Below are 6,795 nucleotides of genomic sequence, written 5' to 3'. Positions count from 1 at the left end.
CCCGGCTAGGACGCCCAGGCCGGACCGCAGGAGGCGCTCAGTCACCCGGTGCTCCCGCACCGCGCGGCCCCAGACAAAGGCGGCGCATTCCTGAAGAGGCGGCGGCCCCTGCAGGCGGCCACGGGCATGGCGGCCCGCAACCTGTCGTGGGCGCGGGCTGGAGGGCGTGGCGGCCCCGGCTGGCCCGGTCCCCATCCGGCCAGACCTTTGTTCGGAATTCTGGAGTATGAGGGTGTGCGCTAGGCCTCTGCAGCCCCACCCCTGCCTTGTTCCCACTAAATTTTGGATCACTGCTCCCAAGAAACTCTTTGCTGCAAGACTGCCACCCCGATTCAATAAGAAACGAGGCGTATCGCTTAGCGCCTGAGTCCCTCCGCCGGCATTTGCACCGTCCTAGGCAGGGGACTCAGTCCTGGGCCTGCTCCTGACTCGGCAGGTGCCCCTCATCTCTCCTCTCCTTGGAATGAGGTCTCCATAAGGTCTGAAGGCTTCCTCCAAACCCACCTGCTTCGTTTCTTCCACTCTCCACTAAGCTCGCCCCAAATGTGGAGCCAGAAAACTAGTGATATCCTCCCCCAGATATATGCACAGGTGTCTCAGGTCTGGATCCTGCTTGGGGGATTTAGCTGGACACACACTCCTGAGAGTGTCCTATGACTGTTTGCCTGCACACAGAGAAGCTTAAGAAGATGGGTCAGCTAGGCCTAGATCCTCTCCAGCCCCCTGGGTCTGGATCTCCTGGAGCCAACCTGATAGGTGAGGGGATGATCTGGATAGAGTCCTTGCCAGCCAAGCCAGTCTGCCAGACTCTTTGCCCAAGCTAGGACCCAGTCTTTCCCTGCAGCTGGAGAATCCTGGCTGAGGGGATGCAGGGAGCGGCTGGGAGTCTGGTCTGTGGTATCTGGTGCTGTGAAGCAGAGCGACTTAGGGGATGGATAGCCAGTGCACTGTATCTCCCCTCGGCCCAGCCCTATCACCTGAGGTGGCCCTGGGGGAGATAGGCACATTGCCTTTTTCACCAGGAAAAGGAGAGACCTTTCAGAGGCTCCCACCAGCTGGTAGGGAGCGTCATGGGCTAGGGACTAATGACAGTGCCTAGGATGGCCTGGTCCTCTCATCCGCTGTGCACTCTGCACTGGCTCCTGCTCTGTGGCCCTCACCACACCTTGGCTTACTTTGTCCCTGTTATCCTTAGGTTAGCCTTGGATTTCCAGGTCACTGTGGAGTGTATGTAACTCCCAACCACATAGGAGATAAGGTGGATCCCAGATATCCCCAAGTTTCTGTTCATGGTCCCCACAAGGGCCAAATGGGCATTCATAGCCACCTCTCCAGTGAGTGCTGGTCATCAGTGCTACCAGACTAGCCCCTACAGTGGTTTAGTGAATTCTCTCCCTACCACATGGAGGGTTGTCAGGTTTTATAGACAGAGAACCCAAGGTCTAACTTGGAACCTGCATAGTGGCTTTAATTTTGTATGCCCAGACTACCTACCATGGCCTAAGATGGTGATTTCACCCACATAGGTTCAAAACCCCACCCCATTAACTATAGGAGCTGGGGCAGCCATTTTGGGCATGGAGTGGACACGGGAAATAAAAGCAAGTGCCATTATGGATGTTGTGGCAAAGGGTCACTCTCTAGTCACCAAGCCTGGATGCTCCTAGCAGTTCTGGGCTAGGGCCTGCGCCCTCCCCCTCCGCACCCCCCCCCAACAACTGCCCATAGGTGTGGGAACAGGTCTGAGGCTTGCACCTGCAATGGGCTGCAGGCAGTTTTCCCAGTTCTCACTCTACTGAACACCTTGGCCAGAGCCCTCTCCTCTGGAGGCTCAGCCCTTGAGCCAACTCCTGAGGTGGGCTGAGGTGGGTGGGGGCTGAGATAGGTGAGTGGGGCCAGCACTGAAGGGAGATGGGGGCGGGGGAAGGGGCAAAGGGAATGCTGAATAGGGCTGAGTATCTGAACAGTCTGCCTGCAGGACACAATTCACTTCTAGGACTGAGGATGTGGGAGGGTTTGTTGAAGCATATTTATCAGGTGGGCAGGTGCTGGGCATCAAGGAGAATGGAGGCCCCCCCTCCCAGCAGCTATATCGCCATCCCTACTCCTAGAAACAGGGAGGGGAAGGCAGCTGACAGCTAGTGTGGGCCAGTAGAGAGGGCTTGACAGCAGCTCAGCCAGCCCTAGGAGGCAATTCCTAGGGGAACACACCAGAAACTTAGTCAGGGGAGTCTGGCCATGAACTGACCCTTTGACAAAATCTACACGATCCGTGTCTAGGAAGCCCAGCAGGGTTACTGAAATGACAGACCATTTGGACTGTGCAGGTCTGATTCTCCAAGCTCTCTGGACACGTGGCCCTAGGGATCAGGAGAGGGCATGCTCTGGAGCCTGGAGACAGCTTTGCCTTTAGAGTTGAGGACGCTTGTCATACCCTGCCAGGGCTGGGCCTGTGGGGCCACACTGGCACCTATCTGAATCACTCCCCACTCCCACAGAGCATGGCCTCTGGCCAGTTTACCCAGCCCCTTTCCCCATTTCCCCTGTAGTGAAGGGCTCCCTCACCTCCCATCTCTGTCCCAGGATCCAGCCCAGAAGCCAGCATATTAAGAATAACTGGACCTCTGGGCGCTGGTGGCTCACACCTGTAATCCTAGCTACTCAGGAGGTTGAGATCTGGGGATCATGGTTCAAAGCCAGCCTGGGCAGGAAAGTCCCTATGACTCTTATCTTCAGTTAACCACCAGAAAACTGGAAGTGGCGCTGTAGCTCAAGTGGCAGAGCACTCGCCTTGAGCTGAAGATCTCAAGGACAGTGCCCAGGCCCAGAGTTCAAGCTCCACAATGGACAAAAATTAAAAAATTAAAAAGAAAGAAAAGGAAGCACTCTGCCTGGCTATGTGATCTCAGTCCAGCCCTTTGGCCTCTCTGAGCTCAATAAAGCTTGGGGCCAGAATTTAAGACCTCAAGGCATGGCCAACAGATCTCTTCTTTATCCATTTTGTTTTTCCCTTGTGAGGATTAGGTGGGACATTGACAGGGATCACAGAGTTTAACTCACACCTCTAGGTCCACTTAGAATCCAGCTTGGCATAAGAAAAGCTTTCAGTGTGGCCACTTGAGCTGACAGCAGCATGAGTTGATCTTTCTGGGAGGTTGCCTCTCTTAAGGGTCCAGGGGAGACAAGCCTGCTCTAGTGCCATGGTTTTTGTTTTTTGTTCTTGGATATTCCCTCCTCTTTTGCAGAAGCAAAAGAGCTTGATCTTGGCCGACACACTATCTGGGCCACTGTGGGAGAGCACAAGAGAACCCAGGAAGGAAGCTGGAAAGCCAATCAGCAAAGCCGTGCCTGCTGCCCAGTGTGCCAATGTGACCTCCCTGAGTGGGTGGCTGGGGATGTGGTCTCAGTGCCAGAGAGCTGGGGGGCGCCAGCCGCCATCTGTTCTCACCATGGAAGGTGGCTGTGTGCCCGAGACCTGAGAAGACTCTGTGCCAGGCCTGCTAAGTGTGTGGTCCCATTGGTCCTGTGATGGAGACATCTCTACTACCACCCATTTTACAGACAAGACACAGAGGTCTAGGGGAGTTTAGACAGGGGAACATTCTAGAAGCCCCACTCTGGCCACTTACAGACTTTATTCCCTCCAGTAACCTCTTACCATCACCCCCACCTTGGGGCTGTAGAGGGTCCTGGCCTTCAGCCATCATTGGCTTTGTACCCCCTAAGGAATCCCATCCTGATGAGTGCCTTTGTCCAACTTTGGTGCATATGAAGCCATAATTAATCAGCATCTTCATTTCTTATTCATCAAAGCTACACACACAGCATCAACTGGGACTAGTGCAGGGAAGGGGCTGTCTGCCTGACTTCTAGCAGCATACCCTAGAATCCCTTTGGGTCTACCCATTCTAAATGCTCTGACGTTTTCACTAAGCAAGGGCCTTCTCCCATAGGGTGGGTTCTGCAGTGCTGGGAGTGCCTCTGCCAGGCCACACGCCTCTGGGAATCACGGATGATAAGTGTACCTTGCACAAGTGTCAGTCCTCACCTGTAGCCCCTACGGCCTGTCTCTGGAATAAGCAGAGAGCGATAGGGAATGGAGGCCAAGTAGGACAACACTGCTGGACTCTGAGGCTGGGTCTGCCCCCCTTCTGCTTCCAGAGTCCCCTGGATTTCCACACTTTGGGATAAGATTGGCCCACACCAGTGGTCACAGGCAGGTTGGTTCAGGGTCCTCTCCTAGAGAGAGGGCAGCTGTGTCGCTGGCCTCGGAGGGGCTAGCAAGTCCGGACTGAGCTTGGAGATAAATTGAATACTTCTAGTCCCTGAGCACCCAAAGTCTGAAACAGGAGCAATACTCTAGAAAGCAGTGTACCTAGACTGTGCTAGGCATCACTGTGGCTTTGGGCCTCTCCTCCTGCCCCCTCCCCCCCTTGCAGGGAATGTGGATGCTTCCAGAACCACCCACCTGGCAGTAGCAGCTAAATTAGGAGCCTCCGTTCACACCAGGAGCCCAGTGGGCAGTGAAAACTGGGTGGGGGGTACATCTCTTGAGGGGACCCATGAGCTCCTGGTAGGGTGTGGGAGGCCTGCTTAGGAGTGGGCATGGCTTTGAACTTGACAGGAGTGAAGGGCTTCACAAAGCCTTCCTGGGCCCTCCGAGAAGGGTTTCTGTTGGGGCAACAAAACTCATCCTTGGCCTACAGGCACCACTGACTAGTATACAGCATTATTCTTCCCCAGCTCCCCTGGGTCCTAGCGCTCCCTACCTGGGCTACCACCACCCATGGAGCATGGAGACTGTTGCCCTTTTCCACTGGAGAGGCCAAAGCTTGTCCTTAGTGTATACTGATGGCTAATGACACAGAAGGGACAGCATAATGCAGAGGATGCCCATGGAAGACACGTGTTCCCTTCTTCCTCCCATCACCTTTATCTGCCCTTTCCCTCAGTCATTTAGTCAGTCAACAAACACTGAGGCCAGTAAACCTCTGCTGGATCTTGATTCCCCTCATCCCTCTGGGATATAAATGGGGAAATTGAGTCTGAGTCAACATTGTCTCTATGCTTTGTAATGTACAGAGTAGAGTCAGAATGGCCTTTTTACCTCCTGCCCAAGTGGATCCCTGCCCTGGTCACAAGTAGGAGCCAGACCTAACCTTGGGGTGATGCAGAGCTCTCTGGGGCTAGTCCTGGGCTTGGGCTCTGGAGCTAAGATGCACTAAGCACAGGGCCTGAGTTTTCTCATGTCTGTTGTGCCCTGTTCTCAGCCTGCCAAGGGAGTCTGATGGGCATATGGACGATGCTTTGTGTGAGGAGGGGTTCTGAGGAGGCTGCTGCAGCATGCAGGCCTCTGAGTCGGGGGTATTTTTAGCCATGACTCCTGCTGACAACCCAGAGTGGCTGAGGTTTGCTGCCAGTCTCAGAGGTGCTTTGCCCAGCAAGTTGGGACATCCACAGCCTGCCCACCCTGCCCAACCTTCTGCTACTTGTCTGCATCCTACAAGCTTTCTAGCCCTAGTTCTTCCTACCCAGGTGGCAGGCTTAGCTCAGACAATTCTCTCCCAAGACATTAGACACTGTAGGAACTGAGCCTGGGCCCTGAGGAATAGCTAAGAAGAGGTGAAGGGAATCCTGGGCACAGAGCTATGGCCTGTCCATGTCCTGAGTCCTGAGATCCTAGATGAAATTCTCAACCAGCCTGGATGAGGGCTGGGTTTCTAGGAGGCTCTGGTTGATGCTCAGGCTCCAGACTCTAAGGGTCCATAGGCCCTTCCCACCTGCCAGGAGCCCTGATCTAGGGTCAGCAGGTACAGCCATCTTCTTAGCAGGTGTCTCCCAGGAGAGGTACAACAGAGAACCTTCAGAGAGAAGGTCTTTCTCTACATGCATTTCCTTGGACTCCTTTATCCTAAGGGCAGGCACAGAATCAGAATCCAGAATCTTGGACAATAGCACATCTGTGTGCTCTACATCCCGGACCCAGGTGAGAGAGGTCAGTGCTGGAACCAATATGACTGCTTGGTCTTTAAATGAATGACAAATCCTGCCCAAAACAATTCTGAAGCTCACATCAAACAATAAGCATAAGGAGAGAGATTGACCATATTGGATCTTATATTCCAAGACAGTCAGATGATGGGAAAGAAAATCTAGAAGGTGTCTCTAACACAAATATGAGTGGGGGTCAGGTCAAATCTAGGAAGAAGATATGGAGTATTCAATAAATAATTCTAAATACACAATCAATTTAGAGACAATTAAGTTGTTAGGAGAAACTTTTGGATTCCTCCTCAGTCCTTGTCATTAAAAATAAGTTCAAAATGAAGCTATAAAATTAGCAGAATCAAGGATAGAATAAAAAAGCACAATCTTGAGTCAGTCTAAGACTTATACAAAACTGAGAAGCCATGAAATGAAAGATGGATATATTCAACCTCATAAAAATAAAACGTAGATACATGGAGGGAAAAACAAGCTAAAAAAGATAAACGATAAAACATGAAAATATAGGCAATTCATTTCACAAAGGGCCTTTGGGGTTATACAGAGAGATCAGTAAGAGAAAGAACAACAATCCAAAAGAAAAATGGGCAAAGACACAAAATGACTCCCATAATAGGTGCTGAACCTCACTCAAAATAAGAAAGGTGCACATTTATAATGAGATGCAGCACATCTCACCAAGTGCTTTCACATGAGAGACAGACAGGTGTGTGTGGGGGGGGGCGGTGAGAGAGAGAGAGAGAGAGAGAGCCCTCAAGTGGAAGCCTAAGTCCAAGATTAACAGGTCTC

The sequence above is a fragment of the Dipodomys ordii genome, unplaced genomic scaffold (genome assembly GCF_000151885.1).
Source record: "Dipodomys ordii isolate 6190 unplaced genomic scaffold, Dord_2.0 Scaffold141, whole genome shotgun sequence".
Taxonomy (NCBI): Eukaryota; Metazoa; Chordata; class Mammalia; order Rodentia; family Heteromyidae; genus Dipodomys; species Dipodomys ordii.
The sequence above is the reverse complement of the archived record's forward strand: the minus strand, read 5'-3'. Positions refer to the sequence as shown.